The sequence below is a fragment of the Chelonoidis abingdonii genome, chromosome 18 (assembly GCF_003597395.2).
Source record: "Chelonoidis abingdonii isolate Lonesome George chromosome 18, CheloAbing_2.0, whole genome shotgun sequence".
Lineage (NCBI taxonomy): Eukaryota > Metazoa > Chordata > Testudines > Testudinidae > Chelonoidis > Chelonoidis abingdonii.
The window spans coordinates 4,251,231-4,274,018 of record NC_133786.1 but is presented as its reverse complement, the minus strand read 5'-3'; the positions used below and the strand labels follow the sequence as shown (position 1 = coordinate 4,274,018).

At 50.7% G+C, this 22,788-nt stretch overlaps 1 protein-coding gene across 9 annotated transcripts in view; it reads right to left on the bottom strand.

The window, feature by feature from the left end:
• ST3GAL4 (ST3 beta-galactoside alpha-2,3-sialyltransferase 4) overlaps nucleotides 1-22,788 on the bottom strand; it is a 175,216-nt gene that overhangs the window by 119,470 nt on the left and 32,958 nt on the right. For 8 of the 9 annotated variants that reach the window (XM_075073546.1, XM_075073548.1, XM_075073552.1 and 5 more), the window contains exon 2: nucleotides 732-779. The exons of the other annotated variant lie outside the window; for it this stretch is intronic. The gene's annotated coding sequence lies outside the window, so the exon portion shown is untranslated. The remainder of the gene's footprint in view (nucleotides 1-731; nucleotides 780-22,788) is intronic. 9 annotated transcript variants of the gene reach the window in all.

Below are 22,788 nucleotides of genomic sequence, written 5' to 3'. Positions count from 1 at the left end.
CCATTATGAGTGTTCTTAATTACATGATCACAGACCATTTTTCCACCTGACACCTGCCTCATTCAGTGCCCAGGATGGACCTGCCCCAGGAATGAACCAAGTGAAGGAGGATATTGCAGTGCAGTGAAGGAGGATATTGTCTATAGGTCCCTTCTCTCATTTGTTGCAGAAGTTGGAAGATGCGTAATGAATAAGGTGGAGGCGGGGGGCGAGAAAGGATGGTCTCATGGCTAAAGGAAAGTGATTCTGCTGTAGAGATCCTGTGTGATGCTGTGCAAGTAACATGAACCAAAGTTTTCACAGGCCACCGTGTGGTACTTGTCTGCTAGGGGCACAATGAGAAACACCTGTGACCTGAGCTGCTGATGTGCTGGGCACTCAAAACCGTGGTAAACAGGAACTCTGCTCTGACGCGCTACAAAATGCTAAGGACTCGCTTTCTCAGACTGGATACACAGATTAGAAACAACTGATAATTTTGGCTTCCATGTCTAGATTTCAGTGCCCATCTGTAAAATGCAGATAACACACCACTTCCCCTCTCAAGCCTATAGTGAAGATAGTTCTGTACAAACATTGAACTGGCTTCAATTCATTAAGGAGAGCACCATGGAAAAGCCCATGAGGAAATTAATCATTCTGTATTCAAGGCCGGTTTGGATGGTAGACAGTAAATAATGCATGGGGCCACACAGTGAAAGAGGAGGATAAAAGGAAATATAAATAGTTACCCAGTCAGTGAGCACTGTCCATCCTGTGCAGTGAAGGAGGCAGAGGACCTGTGAGGCAGAAAAACAGTATGCAATCGTGTAATTAAAACCGCATCACAATGTATACACACAAGGTGGTCAAATTAAGGCAGCACACGCAACCTTTACTCTGGTATGTGACTTTTCAGAGGTTGACTCTGCAACCTAAACATTCCTTAAACATATTTTTATTACATACAAAAACTAAGCGAGACAGCCAAAATCTCTCTCTCAAAATTCAGCCCAAACATCAGTGCTGCCTAGTGGACAGAGCCCTGGGCTTTAAGTCTGGAGATTTGCAGCTGTGCCACTGGCTTTCTACGTGATCTTGTGCAAGTCTCATTGTCACCCTGTGCCTCAGTTTCCCATCTGTATTTCAGGGATAATAAGGTTTACTTCCTTTGTAAAGCCCTCTGAGCTCCATGGATAAGAGCTAGGTATCATCATCATCATCATAATTATTAGAGAAGGTGTATCAATGTATTCCATCCTGCTTAGGAATGAAAGCACAGACTAAGGCCTGGTCTACAAAATTAGGTCAGTATAACTATATCATTCAGGGATGTGAAAAATCCACACCCTCTGAGGGATGCAGTAAAACCAACCTCACCCCACCCCTAGTGTAGACAGCTCTAGAATTCTCCTGTCGACCTAGTTACTGCCTCTCGGGGAGGTGGAGTACCTATGCCAACTGGAGAACCTCTCCCATTGGCATAGGTAGCTTCTTCAATGCAGCATCTGAAGTGTAGACAAGCCCTTAGTAGCTGAAGCACAAGACTAGGAAAAGTCATTTAGTCCCTGTACCTCACTCACTTGCTCATTTGTAAACTGGGGATAACACAAGCCTCCCATAGACAATTGTGAGGCTTGGGTCATTCATGTCTGTAGCCATTTTAAGATCTCATGAAGGTGCTACACATGACAGATACTTCCTGTCTCCCCCCCCCCTCCCCGGGCCCAACTAGATCCAAAGCTTTACACGTCTGGAGACTCTACATGGAGGAATCAGGTCAAAACCACATCTGACATGAGCCCCTTATGTCAACGGAGCTACAGCAGGGCTGAACTTAGCCCATGAAGTTTGAATTCCCCTTAAACACACCAGGCCTGCACTTGGAGACGGAACAATACGGCTGCTGCTTCTCGGGGGGGAGGGGAGTGGGGGGCGGGTGGTTTAAAGCCTTTGTCTGCAGTGGGAAATGGGATCAGTCTACACTTAGCAACAATTCACAGCAAGTACAAGTGCTGCCCAGGAAAAGTCCTGGTTTACAGAGTCTATCTAGGAACCCCACACCATTTCATGCTCTGTGAGACCAAGTGTCAAGCTGCCCTCTTTTATGAGTGAGCAGCACCCATCTGCCCTGTAGGGTGAAAAGAAGCCGCTCTAAAGGAGCATTCCTGGGCTACATATGCCATGGATATCTCCAGCCTTCAAATAACCCCACCTGAATGCCTCAAGCCTTTCCTGCTAGGATAGGAAGCAAAAATATAGATATTTCACCAAATAGCCCCGTCCCCTGTATTTCCAATCCAATTTTCACAGTAAAGCAGTTCAAGAAACATGACTTAACATTCCAACCGCTCCTTCCCTCCCCAGCATTCAAGGCAGGGTGGGCGTGTTTTGGGTTCAGATCCTCGGCAGCATTTGCCATAAAGCATTTCAGAGGGACAGTCAGTTCCAAGAGAACTAGTCTCCAGGGGGACAGACAGTGAAGTAACATCAGCCTGATTATTAGTACCACTCAGCTCTGTTAACTGAGACACAGCCATCACACAGCCTGGAGAGATGGCAGAGACCTATTTGGGCAGGCAACCTGCCCCCTCTGGATAGTTCTTTAGTGGACTGGGCATTTTCCAGGGCTTTGCCCAGCTAGGTTTTCAAGGCCCCAAAAGACAGGCCTTTCCCTCAGCAGCCAATGCCATGGGCTCATACTGTCCCTGTACAGTCAGCGGGCAGGAAAAACCACAATGAGGAACAAGAAGCGTGTGCTGAGGGACCCACTAGTGCCGTAATGGCGTAATCCTCCCTCTCCCCTGCCTCTCGGCACAGCAGGCAGGGGGACGGAGAGGGAAGAAAAACAAAACTCAGAACATAACCACAGAACGGGAAAATGGTGAAGCAACCGGTTTTACGCAGCAAGCAAGCAAGAGGAGCAGTCACCCAGGAAATCCACTGCTCCGCAGACTCCCTCCGTCCTCCCTGCTGAGAGGGGGAGCAGGGCCTGGGCGTGTGGGACATACAAATCTCTCCAAAGAGCAGCCGGGGGCCACAGATTGGCAATGGGCTACCAACTCCAACACAACCCAGCTGAGAACCAGCTTTGTTCAGCGCCTAGCACAAGGGCAGCGTGGTCCATGGCTCAGGCTCCTCGCCACCGATTACAAAGCCCTGGCTGGGATGATTTAGTTGGGGTTGGTCCTGCTTTGAGCAGGGAGTTGGACTAGATGACCTCCTGAGGTCCCTTCCAACCCTGATATTCTATGATTCTATGTCGCAATACCAGTAATACGATACTACACCCGCCCACAGCAGGTCTCTGGCCTGAGACACAAATTAAGGGTGCTCAGGACATGGAAAGTACCAGAATTAGACCTCCGGGTCAGGCCCTGACATCCCCAGGATGTCTCCTCTGCAAGCTGATGGCATCCAGACACATTAAAAAAAAACCACACAGATAAATCAGCCATTATTGGCAGCCCTGGCACAGAGCCAAGGGAGATACACAGAACTAGTGAATGCCAGGGCGGGCATGACTGGCAACATCTGACTGCAGCAACTCTCACCACCTGCTGCCTGAAGCCATGTCACAGTAACGGCTAAAATCACACCGTGCCCGGCTCAGGGCAGGCCAGGGACCGAGAGCTCTCCAGGGGAGAGTCCTTGCACAGACCCTTGGCATTTTGCCTCACAGCACCCTCTGCAGGGGAAGGAAACACCACAGCCTCAAGTCTCACTGCTGAAGAATCCAGCCCCGGGCAGCGTCTGACCCTCCCTCAGCCATGGGCTGGATCAAGGCCCAGTCCTCTCCCAAGCAGTAACCACCAGGCAGGGGGAGAGGGGCCTGGAGTCCTGGGCAGGGAACTGAACATGGCTGAGGGAAATAATCTTCTTACTACCGCCACAATTAACAGGTGTTTTATGAGCAGCTTAAGTGTCCCTGCCCAGGCTTTTGGCTGTTAAGTTTGGCTCTCAAAAAGGGAGAGAGATTTCTAGGCCACGGCCCAAAACAAACCAAGGATTGGTGGCGTTTCATATAGAGGAGAGTAAAATAAAGCAGGTTCATAAGAAGGGGGATGAGAGTTCTGCCAGGGTCCAGGAACCCAGCTCCATCACCGCTCTGACAAGGGGCAGACAGAGAGCTGTGGACGGAGAAATTTATCGTCCACTGCATTATATGCAAAACCCAGCTGGTAACCACAGGGCCTGGGCTGGATCCCTCTCTGGAGGAGACACGACACTGCTGTCAGCGAACATATTTCAGGCTAGTACGCACATTCTCTGTGGCCTGTCGGGCTTCCAAGGGAACCCCAGGATTAGGGGAACCTCACACGGCATGCAAGATTAGGACCAGGAAGGGCTAAGCATTTCATTCCAAGTCTTCAGTCAGCAAAAAATGTATATTGCGGGATGCTGCTCGCAGACCGCGAGAATGTAAGGGCAGATGCCCAGCTGCTGTAAATAGGAGTAGCTACACTGAAGTCTAGCTAGCTTTGGTACTTACATAGTCCCCATTACCATAGGGTTGTCAGTCGAAAAGGGACCCTAGTGGCTGCGGTCAGCAATGCTGACCGGGCTGTTAAAAGTCTGGTTGGCGGCGCAGGCAGGCTCCCTACCTGGCTCCATGCGACTCCCGGGAAGCTGCTGGCATCCCCCTCTGGCTCCTAGGCCGAGGGACAACCACGGGAGTGCTGCATGCTGCCCCCAGTGCCAGCTCAGCAGCTCCCATTGGCCAGGAACCATGGCCAACGGGAGCCAAGGTGGTGGTACCTGTAGGCGTGGACAGTGCTCAGAGCCACATGGTCGTGCCTCCACTTAGGAGCCGGAGGGAGATGTTGCTGCTTCCCAAGAGCTGCCTGAGGTAAGCCCCACCCAGAGCCTGCACCCTGCACCCCAGCCCCATGCTCCAGCCCCCTCCTGAATCCCAAACCACGGCCCCACCCAGAGCCCACACCCCCAGCCCAGAGCCCTCACTCCCCAGCACCTGAACCCCCTGCTCCAGCCCAGAGTCCCCTCCTGCACTCCAAACCCCAGCCCCACCCCACAGCCTGCACCCCCAGCCAGATCCCTCAATCTCCCCACACTCCAACCCAGATCCCCCTCCTGTACCCTGAACCCCTTATTTCTGGCCCCAGCCCAGAGCCCATACCCCCTCCCATGTCCAACCCCCTGCCCAAGCCTGGAGCCCTCTCCTGCACCACAACACCCTGCCCAGAGCCCTCTTCTGCACCCCAAACTCCTCATTTCCAGCCCCACCCCAGAGCCTGCACCTGCACTGGAGCCCTCACCCCCATCGCACCCTACCCCCCACCCCAGTGAAAATGAGTGAGCGAGCGAGGGTGGGGGAGAGTGAGTGACAGAAGGAGGGGGATGGAGTGAGCAGGGCGGGGCCTCGAAGAAGGGGTGGGGCACAGCAAGGGTGTTCGGTTTTCTGCAAATACAAAGTCGGCAACCCTAATTACCATAGCATCTGAGTGCACCTCAATCTTTACTGTATTTAGCCTCACAACACCCCTGTGAAGTAGGTCCTGGCTATTAACCGCTTTTTACAGCTGGAGAACTCAGGCACGGAGAGACTAAGGCAGCAGCGTGGGGCTGGCCTGCGCTAGCCAGCTCAGGCTTGCGGGGCTGTTTCATTGCTGTGTAGCCTGGGCTCGGACTGGCACCCAGGCTCTAGGACACTGAAGGGTGAGAGGGTCCCAGAGCTCCGGCTCCAGGCCAAGCCCCAAAGTCTACACAGGAACTAAACATCCTGGCAGCCCGAGCCCTGCAAGCCAAAGTCAGCCAAACATGGGTTTTTCTTTGCTGCATAGACATACCCTAAGTGGCTTTCCCAAGGTCACACAGAGAGTATATGACAGAACCCAGGTCTCCTGAATGATCAGTTAGTGCCTTAGCCATTGGACCAATTTCCCTCTTTTGTAATTCAGCTGAGTTAGACCAGCTTACATCAGCTGGGGGTCTGAGATACAGAGCTCAGGGACAACAAGGAGTTTGCACATTAGGGATTAAAAGCCTCTAATTTGGAGCACGGATAACAGTGGCGGGAGACTATGCTCTAAGGAGTTTATACCCATAGTATTTTAGTGGTGAACGAAGATTCCCACCATCTGATGGGCTGTTTGAGGTTTCTATGTCAATTGAGCTAAGGAGGGCTCCCTAGGAGAGCTGGAGAAAAATATGATTTTTTTTTTTGCAGTTGTTTCTTTTCAATTTCTGCAAAAAAGTTTTCATTTTCTGCTGAAAAACCAAACCATGAACATTTCTGGTTTTGGCTTTATGGGTTCCTTCCCCTCTCCCCAGTCTCACCCTTTTCTCCCTATCTTTTCCAGAGGCAAAATGGAGAAAACACACACAGTTTTCGGGGGGGTTTTAAATATCTAGCTATGTTTTTCGGGGAAAAAACAGAACAATTCCTTTCTTCGGAAAGAGACAGCATTATGTTGAAAAATATCTGAGCAAAGCACATCAAGCAGCTCTGCCACCTAGTGGCCAGGTATCCATGCCCTAGCTGGCAGGCTCAACAGGGAGGCCAAGTTACGAGGAGTAAACTCCCCATCTCACTTCCCCAAGTCGGAGAGCTCCATTCGGAGCTGCAGAAGTGGGTGAGGCACACTGCAGTTGGGGGGAAGCTTGTCCTGCCACAGCCTGGGTTGTACCACTCCTCTGACTACACAGAGGACTTTGGATCTTGAGTGCTTCTTTAGCAATGAATGATGCAAGCTGGCAGGCAGAGTTCATAGAATATCACGGTTTGAAAGGACCTCAGGAGGTCATCTAGTCCAACCCCTGCTCAAAGCAGGACCAATTCCCAACTAAATCATCCCAGCCAGGGCTTTGTCAAACCTGACCTTAAAAACCTCTAAGGAAGGAGATTCCACCACCTCCCTAGGTAACCCATTCCAGTGTTTCATCACTCTCTGAGTGAAAAAAGTTTTTCCTAATATCCAGCCTAAACCTCCCCCACTGCAACTTGAGACCATTGCTCCTTGTTCTGTCAGGAGTTGTAGGAGAGAGATCTTTATTAAGCATGCCAAGAGGCCAACACGCGGAAGCTCTCCTAAAACCCAACCTTCTCTCTTCCCAGTTCCACTCATCATGCTACAACCAGGGCTTCTGAGCCCGCACACCGTGGCCAGCACAAAATTCACTGAAGAGGAACTAAGAAGCAGCCTGCAGTAGGGCCGTAACCCCAGTAGATGAGCTTCTCCAGAATACAGAAATCTGATTTACAGCCTGAAAACTCTGGGTGCCCCACAAGTGACATTTGCACCAACACCACCCACGCTGGGATGTGGCATAAAAAGATGTTGGAGGGTGGGGAAAGAGGGTTGGGAGAAGAAGGTTGGGCAAATAATGGGAGAAAGGGCATTTATGATATCGCACAGTCTTACCAGGTCTTCAGTGCGCAAAGCTGCTGTGCAACTGGAGGTGGCAGGAGAAGATGCTGCACAGTCCCCTCCCACCTGCACCTGGCGTGTTTTCCCAACTTCATCCTGCAGGAGGCACTCTTGTTCTCTGTGGTTCTCTTAAGGATCTAGTGGACCCTGCAGCCTAACCCATAGTCACAGGAAGCTCTTACCCTGCATTCAACACAGCCAAAAATACCTCATTTCACACCCTTCACCTTAGCACAGATAAAATAACAAGGGATGCTTTTACAGCTCTCCCACACCCTCCCAGCGTTTGTTTCTAATCAGCCCTTTCACCTACGTGCAAGGCCACTTCACAGCTCCAAAGGAAGGCGCAGGTGAGCTAAAGGGCTCTGCTCCGTGCTCCAGGGATGGGATTTGCCAGCTGCACACAATGAACTTTGATGAAGATGATAAATCTTCTTGAGGGGAAGTGGGGTGAGGGGGAAGCCTGCACAGATTAGAATCATGCGCGGGCCTTCACAGTCTAGCACTGGGGAAATGAGAAGTGAAACAGAGACTGACCCAAATGAGGAAGCCAGTGAGTGAGTGTGTGTGGGGGGGGGCTGCTTCCTGGCCTACCAACACAGGAGAGGAGAACCTAAGCTGGCATCTCTGTTGCCTTGTGCCCCCTGAACCAGAGGGACCATTTATTGAGTTCTCTTCCCCCACCAACAATATTACTTTGTCTTCCAATATAACACCACCTTTCCAGTGATCTCTACATTGGGAAAGCAACTGGCCCAAGGTCACACAGCAGAGCAGTGGCAGGATCTCTGGTTCCCGATCCCCCTTGCTCTAGCCACTAGGTAGCACTTCCACCAGCTGCTGCCTGGAAAGCGGAATGAACAGAACGCAAGAAGTGAGCTCAGAGGGTATTTTCACCTGCAGGGACTGATGCTCCCATGGCATCCAGAGAACAAGCGCAGCATGGCTCACTTCCCTCACTCACTGCTCCCTAGTGCCATAAGTCATGGCCCTGGAGGGACCGTCTGTAGGAGGAGAGGGGATTCAGGTGCTACTTCCCTCTTGGTCTCTCTGCTGAGAGGACCTCATTAGTTCCACAGATACCTGTCCTCAGGGAGCCAGAGTCCTGTCATATCACAGCTATGAGATGCTTGAAGGCATCTGCTCACTACTAGCCTGAGCTAGATTGAACCCCTAGTCTGCAGTAGGGGTCAGAGACTAGCCTAGTCTCCAGGGACTAGGGCTCAGGCGGGGTCTCATCTATGGGCTTCACCAGCAGGTCTTAATGAGGGTGTGAGGGAGTAGATGTGCCACTGCCAGCAAGAGCGGCCCATGACCCCTCCCCCCATGACCTTCCTTCCTCTCCTGCCACAGCAGGTACTGAGCCTGGTGCCAGAGACTCCCCAGACATTGTGAACGAGACCAACATCAGAGGGAGAGCACGAAGAGCTGGGCAGGCGCCAGCAACATTCTGGCCTTGCGCACCATGGAGCTGGAAGGAGCAACTGGCACAGAGGCTGCTGTACCCTTAGCTCCTTCCAGGTGCGCTGCAGGCAGGAAGCTCCATGGTCCATTTGTCGGGCTGAGTAGGTAAGGCGCAGGGAAGAGGATCTCACTACACTCAGGGCTTGGCTACATTAGAAATTTCAAAGCGCTGCCCCGGCAGCACTGTGGGAGCGCTGCCGCGGCAGCGCTTTGAAGTGTGAGTGTAGTCAGAGCCGCAGCGCTGGGAGAGAGCTCTCCCAGCGCTGCTTGTAAACCACATCCCTTATGGGTGTAGAGTGCAGCGCTGGGAGCCGTGCTCCCAGCGCTGCCGCCCTGATTACACTCACACTTTACAGCGCTGCATCTTGCAGCGCTCAGGGGGGGTGTTTTTTCACACTCCTGAGTGCAAAAGTTGCAGCGCTGTAAAGTGCCAATGTAGCCAAGCCCTCAGAGGGAGCCAAGAGAGCTCAGAGACTCCATACTGCTTGGATCAGGCCCCACATGACCGTACTGCCAGCCTTACACGTTCATAAATCATGAGTTAACGGTCCTCCCACAAAAACTTTGGCATTGGCTTAAAAATCATGAGATTTTAAAGTGAATTAATACATTTGAGGATACATTTGGGAAAAGAAGTCCAGCTGGGGAGCCCGGCCCACAGAAGAGAACAGAACCATGAGGCATCTGAACTACAACTCTCATGAGGCACCACAGCAATATTTCAGAAACTAAATATTTGAGGTTTGGGATGAAAATTGAGAATTTTTTTGGCTTTCAGACATTCCATTTTTGACCCCCAAAAAGTTTCCTTTAGAAAGCAGCACCATGCTGTTCCCATGGTGGCATTCAGAGAAGGGATGCTGTTCCACTGGTTAGGGCACTAGCCTACAAATTGGAAGATGCAGGTTCAATTCCTGTTCTGTCACTGACTCCCTGTGTGACTTTAGACAAGTCACTGAGTCTCTGTGCCTCAGTTCCTCATCTGTACAATAGGAAAACAGCACAGCCTTACCTCACAGGGATGTTGTGAAGATAAATACAGTAAAGATTATGTAAAATACTACTAGGATGAGGATTCGGAATTCGGGAATTTCTCAGATTCGTTGAAAACAGAACTTTTTGCAGTGTTGACACTTTCTTCAGGGAGGTTTTTCAAATCCAGTAAAGAAAACAAGGTCTAAACCAGGGAGAGACCACTTCAGAATAGCCAATAGACTGGTGGTTTGGGCATTCACAAGGGAAATCCAGGTTCAGATCCCTACTTTGCCCAATCTGGAGCAGGGATCTAACCTGGGTCTCCTATGTAGCATGTGAGTAGCCCACCACTAGGTTTTCTGGGGGTGAATCAGTCTCTCTCTCTCTCTCTCTCTCTCTCTCTCTCTCGATGTAAAACAGGAAATGTTTCAAAATGTCAAATGCTGCAGGACAGTAACAGTTTCCTGCCTAAGTGTACATAAAAGTGTATGCTAGATTACTAGGCCCTAGAGTCTTCATGGTGTTTTCCCATTCTTGCTGGTGGAATACCCACCCCCACCCCAATTAGATAACACCTATGCGTCAAAGCATTAACACTTACAGATACCTATGTGTCTCAATCTCCAGGCTCCTCCTCAGCCCCAAGAAACCCTCTGCACAGGCTGTTAAATTGTTTAATCTCATTTACGTGAAATAAGAGACAGAGGGTAACACCTCCTGCTGATTACATGCATGAGAGCTGTCGCAATGAAATCCATTTCACAGCACGCTTTCTGCATGTCACTGCATTAATTCTGTCAAAAGTTCCATTCTATGCATCCGAAGAAGTGGGCTGTAGCTCACGAAAGCTCATGCTGAAATAAATTTTTTAGTCTCTAAGATGCCACAAGTACTCCTGTTCTTTTTGCAGATACAGACTAACACGGCTGCTACTCTGAAAGCTGTCATTAATTCTGTCGTGGTGCTGGCACAGACCACTTGGGAAGTCAGCAAGTGAAATGGTGACAAGGGCCGTACAATGCAATGGAGTGATTTGTGAGAGACAGGGGTAGAGCAGGCCAGTAGACTGGAGACACCCTTAAGACAGGTCCCAGCTCCCTCTGCGCCTCAGTTTCTCCACACAGATATTTGCTTTCCACACATAGCTACTGAGTGGCTTAATTTGCGCTTGCTTATGAAGCATTTTCAGATCTTTTCAAGGAAGCAGACAGGAGAAGTATTTTACCTGCAAGCTGAATTCAGTTTACTGGTGCTAAATATCCAGACAGCAGATGGCTGAATCCAAGCAGTCCCTCGCAAAGTTGCCATCTGAAACAGATTTCTGAAGCACAGACCTAAGCCTACAGTGTTTGGATCTATTCACGCCCTTTGCAACGGTGTTAAGAGTTATCAGGGGGTGAGGCCAGCTTATTTAAAGGGATCTTACATTTGTACAACCACAGAATGGCACGTGGCAGCCCGAGCAGTCAGGTAGTTCTTACTGGCCACACAGATTAGACCTTTTTTAGATCTGAAATGCTACCTAGAAAACCTTAGTGACCTGAATGCTTAGTTACACCAGGGCCCCTATGGCGCACACTTCACACTTCTGCCGTAATAATGCTGGGGAGCGGGTGATTTCTTTAATAACATTTTTATACCGGCAAAGGCCCCGCCGTTGACTGTTGCTACTACAGCGTATCGCATTTGGAAAACTGGTCTAAGCCATTCTGGCATAAGCTCTCTTGTGCCTGTCTCAACGGCGTCTCCACTAGGAGGATTTGCCAGTATAGCTTATACCAGGCAGGGGTGAATCTACGTATTTTGCCGCCCCAAGCACGGCAGTCAGGTGGCTTTTGGTGGCACGGAACCTGCGGGAGGTCCGCTGGTAACGTGGATTCGGTGGCATGCCTGCGGGAGGTCCACCAGTCCCGCGCCTTCAGCATACCCGCCGCTAAATTGTCGCCGAAACCGTGGGACTGGCGGACCTCCCATGGAAATGTCACCAAAGGCAGCCTGACTGCCGCCCTCACAGCGACCAGCAGGCCGCCCCTAGCGGCTTGCCGCCCCAGGCATGCGCTAGTGCCTGAAGCCGCCCCTGATACCAGGATAGCTATGCCAGCACTTCTTTTCTAGGGTAGACCAGGTCTATGCCCCCTCTACTCCCATTCTGGCAGTTCCAGTGGGCATAACTGTAACGTGGCTCCCTTAAGGCCCTTTTACACAGCTAGAGTGATGGGGGAGGGTGGGGGGGGGTTGGCATATGGCAGACTCAGACCTAATTTCTATTTACTTTAAGTACAAATGGCACCTTACAATTCAGATCTGTGCCCTGGGTGCATTAGACACTAAAGTGAAGGTTTAATATTCACTACTCCAATTAGCCCTGCAGAGCAGACAGAGGGCATGTCTACACTGGAGCGGGATATAATTTCCAGCTTGGGAACACTCTGATCGAGCTAGCGGGCTACAAATAGCGATGTAGCCGCAGCTGCATGGGTTGTGGGAGGGCTAGCTGTTCTGAGTATACCCATGGGGTTTCATATGGGATTGTACTCAGAGCAGCTAGCAGGGGGAGGGATAGTTCAGTGGTTTGAGTTCAGGGTTGTGAGTTCAATCCTAGAGAGACCATTTAGGGATCTGGAGCAAAAAACTAGCTGAGGATTGGTCCTGCTTTGAGCAGAGGGTTGGATTAGATGACCTCCTGAGGTCCCTTCCAACCCTGATATTCTATGACCCACCTGTCCCACCATAATTTTTAGCTCACTAGTGCGGGAATGTCTACCCAAGGTAGAAATAACACCTCCAGCATAGAATACCCTCAGTTCCAGGGTGCAGAAGCTCCTTCTTGAACATTATCAAAAGAGTTCCAACCCATCACACCCATGAAAACCCATTGAAGGCACCAAGGGTGGCACCAGAATCACTGAAGTCAACATAAGGAAAGAAAGAGGGTTGCATTAGAGTCCCTGAGGGCACTGCCAGACCGACAGTGGAAAGTTCTTCATTTGTAAACTGAGCACAGCTGAATCTGGAGACACCACCGCTAAAAAATCCACAATGCCATTTTTAGCAGAGCCATACTTTAACGCTCACTGTATCATTGAACTCTGCTCTGATCAGGTCTAGATCACACAAGCTTTGGAATGCCAGCAGTCACTAGTTGTCTGTCTACTCTATAGCTCCCCCTCTTGTTCTCCCCAGTGGAGCTGCATGATGCTACAGCAATGGTGGGAGATTTTTCCCTAAAAGCTCTGGGGAGATAAAGCCGTAGCATTCCTGGTTCCTCAGTCAGAACTGGAGGAGGATGCACAGTGCAAAATAAGACCTTTCTGGTTTCTTAACACCACCTCTCTCACCCTGGAGGAAGGCTGCCATGATTAGCACACAGGACAGTTTCCCACAAAGTGCACTGTGAGCAGGCTAGGGAGTAATCCAGTAAGAATAGCTTGCAATTTTGAGCACTTTTCCTCCCAAAGGATTTCAGGAGAACTTTAGAGGAACAATGTCTGCCACACTCGGAATGCAGCCTCCTTTGGGGTGGAGCACAACGACTCGCTAAACAGTACGCAGCAACCAGAATAAAAAATAATTGTGGGAAAATGAATTTACTGAAATTTTCCATAGGAAAACAATATCAATTTCAGTTAAGTTTCTCATGTTAACATTGTAAAGCAAAATGAAACATTCCAGGTCCAAGTGTCAATTCAAACCAAAACATTTCAGCTCAAATTGACATTCTGACATTGACGAACTTGGAATTTTTGGTTCCACAAAAAGGCCAGGGCGCTGAGGCTACCACAGCCTGGCCTTTCAAGATCCCATGTGTGGCCAGGACTCTGGCTCGATGGCTCATTTGTAAGAGGAACCTCCAAAAATTAACCAGGAGATTCCTTAGGGGGTTCTGCACAGAGTGTGAAGGCACTTCCTCTAACCCCTTCAGCACAGCTCCTCCCCTCCTCACACAGGGGAGGTAAAAAAAAACCAAACAGAACCTTCAGTAGGTTTATCCTAGTTTCCTTCCCACCTTGTTTGCTGCACCGAAGAGGGCTGACTGATGCAGTCAGATCAGGAACCAAAGGCCTTGGCTACACTTTCGAGTTACAGCGCAATAAAGCAGCTCCGGGCGTCCTAGCTCACTCCCCGTCCACACCAGCAAGGCATGTAGAGCGCTCTGACGCCGCAGCTACAGCGCTGCTGGTACTCCACCTCGGCGAGTGGAATAATGTTTGCTGTGCCCCCACTGGAGCGCTGTGGTGCCAGTGTGAATGAGGTGTTGTGTTACTGCGCTGTGATCAGCCTCTGGAAACGTCCCATAATCCCCTTAAATCAAGTGGCCCCTCTTGTCATTGTTGTGAAATTGGCAGCAGGAATGGGAAAATACCTGTTCAAAGCTTCATTTGGAGAAGCCAGCTGCTTATCAGCTCCGAGAAAAGCAAACATTTACTGTTTGTTTTGAGTAAGAGAGAGGCGGAGAGGGGGGGATCTGAACTTACAAGACAGTATGCTGACGCACTCAGAACCCCAAAAACCCACTCTCTCCCCGCACACATACACACAACACACTCCTTGTCACACTCCACCCCACTCCCCGCCTTTGAAAAGCACGTTGCAGTCATTTGCATGCCCATAATGTACTGCTCCCAATGCCGCTGCAAGTGCTGCAAATGCTGCAAACGTGGCCACGCCAGTGCACTTGAAGCTGTCAGTGTGGACAGACTGCAGCGCTCTCTCTACTGCGCTGTACGAAGGTGGGTTCACCTCACAGCGCTCTACATCTGCAGGTGTAGCCATGCCCAAAGCCCCAGCACATGGACAGAACCTCCCCATACCTGCGGGATTTCTGCAGCTGGTGCCATGGAGTGGGAATCTCAGCACAACTCGCTACTGTCCTCCCTGTCTTTTCACAGCCGTAGTTCACCTTCCCCGATCCCCTGCCTGTCCCCTCAAAGCGCCACACCAGCTGCTCTGCTGAGTTTGTCTCATCTGTACCAGTCTGATCTCCGTCATTCACACTCCAGCATTCCTCCTATGTTCACACTGCACCAGGGCTGGCTCCACCTTTTTTGCCGCCCCAAAGATTGAGCTGCCACAGACGTGCCGCCGAACAGAAAGAGATGGAGTCAAGGACCCTCAACCAAATTTCCACCAAAGACTAGAACGGAGCGCTGAAGTGCTGGACGTGCCACTCCGGTAACGGACAGAGTGCCGTCCCTTTCTATTAGCCACCCCAGGCATCTGCTTCCTTCACTGGTGCCTGGAGCCAGCCCTGCACTGCACTCTGCCCTGAGCAGATGCTGGGAAGGAGAAGAGCAAGGGGGAGACAAAAAGGCGTATAGAGGGCAGGCAAATAGAGACAGGACAGGTCAGCAAAGTGCCTTAGACAGAGGGTTTTAGCAGCAGGAGAAGAAAACCAAGTGGAAAGATCTCGGAGAAATTAAATCAAATGAAACATGCCAAGAGTATTGCGAAAGACAAGATGCATCAAGATACAGAACAGAGCCAGCAGCAGGAATTTTACAGACAGATGGTTTCCTCCAGCATTTCCACTCTGCTTTCATGAGGAGTTGATTTTCTAAGCCCCAAATGGACAGGGAAAGGGTCACCTCTCCCCTCCCACTCCAATCCCTTTTGGATGCTGCAGACCCAGTCTTGACAATCCCATGATTTTATCACGAATCTCATGATATTTGGTGTTCTGCTGCTGAAAGCCACTGCTGGAGACAGGCAAAGATGGGGAAATTTCAGCTTTCATTTAATAAATAACTAAAATCTACCCTGCGTGGCTCCAGAGAACAGCTTCAAAATGTGATGCCTAAGGGCAAAAAAAAAACAGGAGGTTTTTAAAATCTCCTGACTTGGGGCTGGCAGTGCTCATTCCATTTCCGATGTCCCCTGGCTATCTTTCCCTGCCCTGCTCGGCTCCTTCCCTCTCCTCATCCTCTACCACCCACCTGACCGAAGACGAAAGGTCTAGGAGAACCCAGGCTCTCCTAGCTGACATTGGCACGACCTCCAGATTTGAGCAACATTGTCCAAAAAACAGTTATGGCTTTGGATGCGGCAAACCTGCAAGACAAGAGGACAGAACGACCCGGCGGGGGTTCGCAACCTCAAAACAGCACCAAGCTGTTGGAGTTTCACAGAGCAGGTGTGCAGACCACGCTCGGCTGAACCACGCACAGCTGAGCAGGCATGCAGCAGATGCACAGCCAAAGATACCCAGCAGCAAGACGGCTGAGATCTTCAACGGCAGCTTCAAATATCCCTCTGCACGAGTGGAGAGAGAGACGCCCAGTGTCAAGAACTACAGAATTAGCTTTTATTTATAGCACAGGGGATATTGCTTCCCTAGTAGGCCCTGCTGCCTGTTGTGGTATCTCCTCTCCAGTGCTGGCAGTGCTTTGGAGGAAAGCAGCAGACACAGCAGCTCTCACTCCAAGCCCCAGGGATGGCAGCACATTTCCTCCATTTATTTATTCTATTTTAAAAGGTTTAATGTCTTCCCACAGTGATGCTCTGGCAGAGAGGCTCCAGCTAAAGGGCCAGCACTCTGCTTGCAGGCGGTCACACCCAGGGCTGACACAAGGGGGAAACAGGAGGGGAAAACTCTGAACTCCCTCCCCCTCCAACATATATAACTGGGGTGAAATGGCAAGAGGTGGAGCCCCAGCAAACATGGATTTACCAGGGCACCACATTTCTTCTGCCTGCCCTGCCAGCATCAGCGGCACAAAACCAGGTCCCTCCTAAGTTCAGTTTAAAGAGGACCCAACTGAGCGGCAACACAGGAATAAATTCATAGTACAAAAGCATCGGGGGTGCCTTAGGATAGCCCATAAACCCCAACTGACTTTGTTTGGGAGTGGGCCCAGCATCGACTTTCACTCCTGGATTGGTTTGTCCCACCTGTTTTGGGGACAAACAAAAGTCTCTCTCAAATCAAAGGAGCGGACAGGCACGCTCTGCCTGCCGGTCCCTAGTCAAGGGCATCACAGGGGCAAAGCTAGGCAAGCGTTGGCACTAGCCCAATAATCCTGTAGCCTTCCAGGCCCTTTCCAGCCATTACCTAGTTCATCGCCCCCTGTCCCTGAGGGTATATCTGTGCGATAAAAAACCCACGGCACAACCACAGCTGGTGCAGATCAGCTAAGTAGGACTCACAGGGTGTGGGCTGCAGTCAAGTAATGCTCCCCCATTCCACAGGAGGAGGAAAACCAAGCCAGGGGAGCTCCGCAACTTCCCAAACACCACACAGAGAGCTTATGTCAGGGCTGGGATTAGGCCTTGGGGCTCCCCATCTCCCATGCCTGGGCTGGGACTCCCTCTCCCCTCCAGTGTTATTAACTATTCATCATCCACCTGCCAAAGCTAACCAAGTGGGTGGATAAGACAGTTCTGGGCACAGCCTGTGTCTTGGACCGTATGCAGGAACAAAGCCCAGGGACTCGCCCGGCTTATGGAGAAGCACAAGTGGAACAGGACTGCACTACAGAGGCTGCAGCAGCTTCCGCACAGTATATTCTTCCTTCCAGAAGTAACTGTTAAAGGACACAGGTGAGATAAGGCGGGCGAGGTACTCTCTCTTATCAGGCCAACTTCTGCTGGGGAGAGACAAGCTTTTGAGCTTACACATATCTCATCTCCAGGGCTAGGAAAAGTAGGGCAGGTCAACCCTTAAAACACTGTCGCACTGAAGTGAAGATGTTCCTATGGCAACCGCAGAGCTTCTCCCATCAGCGTAATTATTCCACCTCCCTGAGCGGCAGTAGCTAAGACCTGACACTGTCTACACAGGGGCGTTAGGTTGGACTTGGTATAACTACGTCGCTCCTCTGGGGTGGATTTTCACACCCCCGAGCAATGTAATTATATCGCGATAGGTCTGCAGTGTAGACCTGCCCATACTCAGAGTGGCACAGCTAACTACAAGGTGGGAGTTTGGAACAGATTGTTTAGCATAAGGAGTTGACACATTGGCCTGGTTTACACTAAGCGTTAACACCGAATTTAGCAGTGTTAAACCGATTTAACCCTGCACCCGTCCACACAACGAAGTCCTTTATATCGATATAAAAGGCTCTTTAAATCGATTTCTGTACTCCTCCCCGACGAGGGGAGTAGCGCTGAAATCGGTATTGCCATGTCGGATTAGGATTAGTGTGGCCGCAATCATATTGGCCTTCTCGGATCCCACAGTGCACCATTGACCGTTCTGAAACCAATCTGAATCGGATGCCTGGCCAGTAGACAGGAAAAGCCCGCGAACTTTTGATTTCATTCCGTTTTGCCAGGTGAGCTCTGTCGCACAGTGGCGATGCAGTCCCAAATCCAAAAAGCTCAGCGATGGACATACGGAGATACTGGATCTGATCGCTGCATGGAGACAAATCTGTTCTATCAGAGCTCCGTTACAGAAACGAATGCCAAGCATTTGAAAAATCTCCAGGCTTATGTACAGAGTCCACACGCCGTGGCTGTGTGACAACGTAACAGAAGCCAAAGATCAAATGGACGCTCATGGGAGGAGGGGACTATGAACTCCAGCTATCCCCCAGTCCCGCATTCTCGAAAGCATTTGCATTTCTGGCTGAATCTTCAGTGCCTGAAGGTCAAAAACATTTCCCGGTGTTTCAGTATATGTTGTCATTTACACCCTTCCCACCCCCAAAGAAAAGGAAAAAAACTTTCTCGCCTTTTCATGTCACTCTATGTCTACTGCATGCTCTGGTAGACAGGGGTGTCAGCGCTGACACCAGCCACCCTCCTGGTGCAGACGTACCAATTGACTGCTATCCATTGTCATCATCACTCGTGGTGCTCCTGGCTTGCCTCGGTGAGGTCAGCCGGGCGCCTGGGTAAAATGGAATACTCCTGTAATTCCCGCAGATGGTACAGCACGTGGTGAACTGTCCTCTCATAGCAACTGGGGGCTGACTCTATCAGCCCCCCCGTTTCACGTCTAAAGAAAAGATTCTGTACTCCTGGACTATCATATAGCGGAGGCTGCGTTCCTCTCCCCCAACCTTTATGTCCTGCCTGGACTATCCTAGCCTGGAGCTTCCTCCACCTCATTTATCTCACTAAAAAGTCAGTGTTTCTATCTCCTGCATTCTTTATCTTCATCACACAAATGGGGGACCTCCACAGTAGCCAGAGGTTGGGGGAGGAGGAACAATGGGTGTGTGCGGGGCACCCCTAGATGGCATGAGCTCAGATCTTTGCGGATTCTTCGGCTTCTGACACGACAGCGGCTGTGCTCTCTGGTTCTCTAGTACACTTGCCCCATATTCTAGGCAGGACTGACTCTATTTTTAGACAAAACATAAAGAAAGGAATGACCCGGGGAGTCATTCCCATTTTTGTCCATGTGCCCCCTGCCAACCTCAACGTCTGCCAGGGCAATCCAGGGAGAAAGGGCGCGAAACGATTGTCTGCATTGTTTTCCCGGAGGAAGGATTGAGCGACGATATTTACCCAGAATCACCCACGATGCTGTTTTTGCATTGGGATCTAAACCCAGAATTCCAATGGGCGGGGGAGACTGCGGGAACTATGGGATAGCTACAGGATAGCTACCCACAGTGCAACGCTCTGGAAATCGACTCTAGCCTCGGTACATGGATGCACACCACCGAATTAATGTGCTTAGTGTGGCCGCGTGCACTCGCCTACAAAACCGATTTATGAAAAATCAGAATAATCCCGTAGTGTAGACATACCCGTTGTAAGAGACTAATCAAGGTGAAAGGGGCAGTTAACGCCACTGCAGTGGTAGGACAAAGGAGGGTTAGTGGGATTTCCGCACTGAGCCATAAATCCAGTCAGGACAACCCATGGAGGCTGCGCTAGCTCACTACAAATAGCAGGGTAGCCGTGGCAGCACAGCAGGCCAGCTGAGTACTCACCTAGTGTCCCAGGCAGGACTGTACTCTGGTGGCGAGCCCATGTCACCACATCTCCATTGCTCTCTTTAGTGAGCTAGCTCAAAGCTACCGCGGGCAGCCTCCAAACCCTGCCCTCACCCCCCAAGAGGCAGCCCCAGTGCCAGAAGCTGCAGTTTCTATCTTCGCTGTCCTTATCTGTCCCCTTTTGTGCGTGTGACTTGCTTTGTCTTCAAGGAAGCAGGACGGGACTTCAAGAACAGCTCCAGACTGTCTCAACTCCCCTTTTTGCTTTTCCCCCCAACAGGATGGTTGTTGAGGGAAAGGGAATAAGGTATTGTTAAACAGAGCGCCTTGCTGAATACATGACATGGCAAATGCTTTCATTCTTCCTCCTTTTTCTTTATTTTTAATGAAAGGTTGAAGAGATTTTTAATAGTGATTTTTTTGTCATGGGACTAAGCAGGCCAAGGTCTCTGTACCTGCAACCCTGAACAGAAAAGGGAACCCCAGTCCCATATAACATGAAGCCCTGGACATCGGGGCTAGAGTGGGGGCTGGGGTTAGATTTAGGCCCACTAAATAGTAACTAGTCACAGCATATTGTTACAGCAGGCAGTGCTGACGCTGTTGCAAGGTCATTTTCTTAGTCTACAAGCAAGTTTTGACTCTTGGGAAGATGTGCTGTGGTAGCTCTGACTTTTGCAGGGTTTTGGTACAGAGGCAATCTGGGGAGAGGAGAAGCTGGGTGAGCAGCAGGACAGTTCACTCGCTGCCAGGATCTCTGATTAGAGTCAAGCCCTGAGCCACAGCTGCTCCCTGGGAAGTTGGCCCTGGCACAGAAGGGTCTGCCCTGCATGCTGGTTGACCACCTCATTCCAGGACTGCTGCTCTATTCACAAACATATAAGCTATGTCTATATATACACATCCAGCCTCCATGTCACTGATTTCTCCTCCACCAGCTGCAAGGCCAGAGACACCTGCTACTACATGGCAGAAAAGTGACACTGGCATCAGAACGGTAACAATTGATTGGATGGTTCGGACACGGGACCTGTCCCTTCTAGGCTGCTGGTGAGCGAGTTTCAGGGTAAGGTTCTGGATGCCTGGGTGTTTTTGGAGCGGACCTTGAGCAACTGGGCCTAGAGAGACCAGAAGGCCCCACTCCTACAGTCAGCTAAGAGCAATCTCCTTCAGCTCAAGGGGAGGGGGCCTGTGGCTCTGGGGTCGAGCTTGGGAGTTCCCTGTGTGGATGGGGTTTCTCATCTGTCCATGCGCCTGCAGAATGAGCATGTTCCATCTGATCAACTGGGGCCAAATATGCTGCAAGTGGAATGAGATGACTTCCCCGAGTCCAGTTCCTAGTGGGCGTGTCCACATCATAATTGCTATCAAAAGACAGGCCAAGGCCACTTGGGCTATGCAGATACCTCCCCTGAAGGTGATTCCAATAGAACTGGGAAAAGGCCCATTTCCAGTGCCCTGCCACTGCCCACGCTCTACCTGCTCTGTGGCTAGAGAACGGCTGTCGGCCCCTGGGCTTGCCACCAGCCACTTTGAAAAGCCACGCACTGATGCTAAAATAAAAACCAAAATGCATGTCTCAAGCTGCCATGCTCCTGACAACCCATCGGTATTTGACATAAACGCCCTAAGCCGGAACTAAACAGGGAGCGAAGTGTGTCCGGGAGAAGGGATGCTTAATTTAACATGCTAGCAAAAATTGGCCCGCTTGCCTGAGACAGGGACGAGCTGATGAGGAAGAATCAAACTAGTATGGATAAATGGCACATTTCTGTGACAAATGTCACCTGGGTGGAAGCAGGAGGCCAGGAGTAACCCGGCCTCCGAGATAGCCAAAACAAGCTTAGGAGACGGGCCCGGCACTCTCAGGTTTCAGCTCAGGACAGATGTGAACTGAGAGAACAGCACCGTATATCTAGGGCCCATCTGTGCAGGAAGGGGAACGCAAGCGGCACCCAATCAGGATTGCTGTTAAAGGAGCCATACGTGGAAACATCTCGGTCCATGGGTCATCCACAGGGGATCGGAAGCATGGGGGCTGGGAAATGTGTGCGTAGGACTGACACCAGCTAGATCCGCAGAATGGAAATGAAGTTCTGCCTACATCCACGCACAAGAGGAGTGTGTATCACATAGAATGGGAGGGACCATCTTTTTGTTCTGAGCTTGAAAAGCACCCAGACCAACGGGTTCCTGGCCCATGGCTGGGGATGGAAGGTGCTGGGAAGAGAAAACCACTGTACAGAGAAGGAAACTACAGTATAGAAGTTTCCCAGGGTCAATCAGCTAGTCAGAGGTGGAGCTGGCAGTCCAGACTCCCAGTTCTCTGTTCTACATTCCTCCTTTTCAGTCTGAGCACTAGCAAGGGTTTACAGCCAAACCTTCCCCTAAAGGGCTTGGTGTTTACAATGGCACAGGCTTTAGTCATTACGACACTGATCAGTACTGGCCAGATTCCCTACCGTATGTAATGCTAAAGATGCATGAACTGAGAGATCTGGCATGTCCCGAGACTGTGCAGTCAGTCATGATCGGGATTTAGCTGGGATACGCCCCGATCCAATGACTTAATCCTTGATCTGCACTGCAGAAATGTCCAGAGTTGTAGTGACTTGGCAGGGCACTGCCCTCTATTGAAGGGAATCAGAGCTGTTTAGCTGTGTGTCTCTGGCCCTGCACCGCTAAGGGCTATTCTCTTGAGCTCCTGTGGCAGCAGCACATGCTTTTTGAAGAAGATCTGGGTTCGATTGCTATTGTAAGCGTGATGCTTCCATTGGCCGCAGTGTGTAGCCCAGGGACGGTGAGGGCTAGATTCACAAAGGGGCTTAGGTGCCTAAAGCAGTAGTTAGGTGCCTAAATCCCAGATTTAAGCGCCACTGGTTTTCCCAGAACTCCCGCTTACATTTTGCAATAAAAGTTCCTTCGGTACCTATGTTTCTGCCTTGGGGCCTGCGCACTCACTCCAGCCACCCAGACCCTTAGCAATTCACCAACTGAGGAAGACAGGGTGTTCCTCTGCTTAACCTGCCTGTGGGGCCCAGTCCAGTAGAGCACATCTAGTTCCATACAAAACCAGAGTGTGATGGGGGGAC